We start from the raw sequence: 4,765 nt of genomic DNA on the forward strand, positions 1-4,765 counted from the left end.
GTGTGGTGGTCTATTTGGATGACATCTTGGTATATTCTGAGTCCATGGAGACCCACATTCTGGATGTCAAACGAGTGTTGCAACGGTTACGAGAGAACAAGCTGTTCGGTAAGCTTGAGAAATGCGAATTTCACCGATCCCAGGTAACCTTCTTAGGTTACATCATTTCCGCTGAGGGGTTCTCCATGGATCCTGAGAAGGTTTCGGCTGTCTTACAGTGGCCCCAGCCCAGTGGTCTTCGCTCCCTGCAGCGCTTTTTGGGCTTCGCCAATTATTATCGGAAGTTCATCAGGGACTTTTCCATGCTAGCCAAGCCTCTCACGGATCTGACCAGGAAGGGCAGTAATTCCCAGGTCTGGCCGCCCGAGGCCATCCGAGCTTTTGAGGCTCTAAAGTCCGCCTTTGTGTCGGCTCCGATTCTGTCGCATCCCAACCCTGGGTTGCCCTTTGTCCTCGAGGTGGACGCGTCTGAGACGGGAGTAGGCGCCCTTCTGTCTCAGCGTAGAACACCAGAGGGTCCTCTGCTTCCTTGTGGGTTTTACTCCCGGAAACTGTCTTCCGCGGAGTGCAACTACCAGATTGGTGACAGGGAGTTATTGGCCATCGCGCAGGCTCTTAAAGAATGGAGGCACTTGCTCCAGGGTTCGGTGGTTCCGGTCCTCATCCTGACGGACCACAAGAATCTGACCTACCTCTCTGAGGCCAAGAGATTGACACCACGTCAGGCCAGATGGGCTCTGTTCTTGTCACGTTTTAATTACGTGGTCTCCTACCTACCCGGTTCCAAGAACATCAGGGCGGATGCCTTATCACGGCAGTACTCCGACCTGTCCAGGGAGGAGTCGATTCCGACTTCGGTCATACCTCCGAATCAGATCCTGGCCGCCATTCGCACCAGCCTGACCTCTCCCCTGGGTGAGCAGATTTTGGCGGCTCAATCTGGTGCTCCCTCTGGGAGACCCAACGACAGATGTTTTGTGCCTGAGGAGTTGCGCACTCGGTTGTTGCGAACCTACCATAACTCCAAGACCGCGGGGCATCCTGGAAAGAATCAGCTGTCCTGGGCTGTTTCACGTCTGTTCTGGTGGCCTTCCCTACGTTCCGACATCGCCGCATATGTAGCGGCATGCTCCGTTTGTGCCCAGAGTAAGTCCCCTCGGCACCTTCCGTTGGGCCTTCTGCAACCCTTAGCCACCGGGGAGCGCCCATGGTCACACCTGGGGATGGATTTCATTGTGGACCTCTCTGCATCCCGAGGCCATACGGTCATTCTCATGATTGTGGATCGGTTTTCCAAAATGTGCCACTGTGTTCCTCTCAAGAAGTTACCCTCTGCACAGGAGTTGGCCACGATTTTTGCCAGGGAGGTCTTCCGGTTGCACGGTTTGCCCAAGGAGATTGTGTCGGATCGGGGGAGTCAGTTTGTGTCCAGGTTCTGGCGCGCCTTTTGCTCCCAGTTGGGGATTCATCTCTCCTTCTCCTCGGCCTACCACCCTCAGTCCAATGGGGCCGCAGAATGATCCAATCAGGCCTTGGAGCAATTCCTTCGTTGCTATGTCTCCGATCACCAAGACAATTGGGTTGACCTCCTGCCTTGGGCTGAGTTTGCCAGGAACACGGCGGTGAACTCTTCCTCTGGGACGTCTCCCTTCATGGCCAACTATGGGTTCCAACCTGCCGTGTTACCGGAGGTATTCTCTCCCCAGGATATTCCGGCTGTGGAGGATCACCTTTCCGTCCTACATGCTTCTTGGGTACAGATCCAGAAGTCCCTTGAGGTCTCTGCGCAGCGCCAGAGACTCCAGGCTGATCGCAGACCAGCGCCTGCTCCTTCCTACCAGGCCGGAGACCGTGTATGGTTGTCCACCCGCAACCTCAACCTTCGAGTGCCCACTCCCAAGCTGGCGCCTTGCTTTGTTGGTCCCTTCCGAGTGCTTCGCAGGGTAAACCCGGTAGCCTATGCCCTTGCGCTTCCTCCTGGCATGCGGATCTCCAACGTGTTTCATGTCTCCCTGTTGAAGCCACTGGTGTGTAATCGTTTCACTTCCTCGGTTCCTCGGCCTCGTCCGGTCCGAGTGGGCAATCGTGAGGAGTATGAGGTGAGCAATATCCTGGACTCACGCCTGGTCCGCGGTCGGGTGCAGTTTTTGGTTCATTGGCGTGGTTATGGTCCAGAGGAGCGTTCCTGGGTTCCCTCCGCAGATGTCCATGCTTCTGCCTTGCTCCGAGCCTTCCACGCACGCTTCCCTCAGAAACCGTTCTTTACTCCGCGGAGGAGGGGCCCTTGAGGGGGAGGTACTGTCATGGTCTTACCTTCCTGCTGTTCTCCTTCGTTTGACATGTGCTGGCGGCCATCTTGGTTTCTGGGTTTCTTGTAGCCTCCCACCCTGCGGCTCCTCCTTCCCACTGGGAGGAGCTGGATGCCTAGCTCATATATATAGGAGGTCTGTGGCTTCAGTTCCCTGCTTGGTCCTCCTGTGTTCACATGCTTCTAAGACTGCTGCTGCTTCTGGTTCCTGTTCCTGGCTTCGTCTGACTACCCTGCTGGTTGCTGATCCTGGCTTCGTCTGACTACCCTGCTGGTTCCTGATCCTGGCTTCGTCTGACTACCCTGCTGGTTCCTGACCCCTGGCTTCGCAAAGACTCTGCATCGGTTTCGCCATCCGTTTGGACTTTTGCTTTATAGCTTGTTTTTCAATAAAGCTTTCTTATTTTCACTTATCTGTTGTTGTACGTCTGGTTCATGGTTCCGTGACAGGTACCTGGTTAGTATACCTTTGGGGGAAGATATGTGACGGTATTACCCCTCACTGGGAGTGAAAGACAGATAATTAATGTTTTGAATTGCTTCAGATGGGACAGTAATATTTGTCAGCAATATCGTCATATAGAAATATGAAGATTTATTCCCACTTTACACTGGGGGACTTAGACTGTTATAGACCATTGCCATAAAGTCGGCCTCCTAGATAATGTGTATTCTGTGTGCTTGTCTGTGACAGAGACACACAGACTGTCATTGAAATGGAATGTGGATTGTGTCTGTCCTATTGTTAAATATTAATGACCTCACATTGTTTTGTCCAGGTGGCTAGATAATTAGTTTAGTTCCTGTATACACTTTCATCTGCATATGCTACTGTAATCAGGCAGAGGGGAGAGGGGATTGTCCCACAGTGTATATCTTTGTGTACACTGTATGGGAGTGTAAAACTGTTTTCATTGGATTGTGAATGTCAGGGCCTGTTTTCAACAAAGTCCACCTGCGTGGTAACCGCGTGGGGGAAAACTGTATAAAAGTCTGTTTCTTGTTAAATAAAGTTGAGTTATACTTCACCCTCAATCTAGAGTCCTTTTTTCTCATTGGGGGTATATGATACAAGGGATTGCTCTGTCCTTCATACTCCCTTGGATAATCACTAAGCTCTTGTAAGAGCTTGTGTAAGAGCTTGAACCTGTTCCTGCTGCACTCTCTGGGGAAAGAGAGGTTCAACCACGGGAACCTGGAGCCTTGTCATAGGTTCAGGGTGGGTAGGGGACGGCGAGATCCTAACCAAGCTGCGGCAGTTCGTGGGGTCTGAGGCGGTTATAGTGTCTGGTGGAGTGCTTGGAGCCCTCGGGAAGCACTAGGAGCTTCCGTCAATGGAGGCGCCCGGTCGGGTTGCCGGTTAATCCGTTACACAGATAAACTGCAGCCCCTGGACCTGCTGGTCCACCAGCTCAGCAAAGGCAGGGGGAAGCTGCTCCCCCTCTAGGTCACAGCGTAAAAGCTTAGAGCACTCGGTCAGAGTCTGTAACTTCAGGGCCATGGTGAAAATCGGCCAGCCAGGGTGTACAAATTGTGGGTCACAGCCTCTACCTTCCTGTCAGACGGGTCCTTATAGGTCGGGGACTCTTCAACCGGAATCATGGTGGCCATGTTTTAATCTGGAAACTGGAGGACTGGTGGAACAGTCCACTTCTTAAGAAGGGACTCCTCATAGGGGATCGAGTAGCAAAACTCGCTTAGGAAACCCAAGAGGACGCGTTGGTCATCCCCACTCTTCAGTGACAAATCTGTCAAAATAGGAGAGGAAAGGGAAGTCCTTTGCCGCTCTGGATGGCTTGTGAGTGCCAAAGGAAACCTGTGCCTCCACCGCAGCTGCGTCCTCCAACTTTAAGTCTCAAGCACAGATGACAATCAGTGCAGAAGTAGAGGAATCATCCTCAATATCTGAGGAATCAGGACCCGTTGTCACAGACCGAGCAGGGTGACCCATGTCCGTGGCGGTCGAATTTAGGATCTGAGGAGACAGATGAGGCAGGGGAAAGAAGGAAGTCACCCAAAAACCACCTCCACTCGGGACACAAGGGATTCCAGGACCGCCGTAAGTGCATCGATGGATGGATGGATTCTCACTTTTGTTGCCAGAGGTTTAGACATTAATGGGTTATTTTGAGGGGACAGCAAATGTACACTATTATACACCTGTACACTCACTACTTTACATTGTAGCAAAGTGTCATTTCTATAGTGTTGTAACATGAAAAGATATGGCAGGAGAAAGGTATTCTCCCCCCCCCCCATAATACCCTTAATGATGTCACCCAGGGTAGCCCCAAACAGGCAATCACCTTGAAAGGGCAGATCAATGAGAGCTTTCTTAGAGGCTTGATCTGCAGACCAATTCTTAAGCCACAGCATGAGCCTAATCACCACCGCTGAAACAGAAAGTTCGGACAGCACAGGAGCTATATCCGAAGCTGCATCACAAATAAAACTGCA

This window comes from Pelophylax lessonae (genome assembly GCF_965119305.1).
Source record: "Pelophylax lessonae genome assembly, chromosome: 4".
NCBI classification, from domain to species: Eukaryota; Metazoa; Chordata; class Amphibia; order Anura; family Ranidae; genus Pelophylax; species Pelophylax lessonae.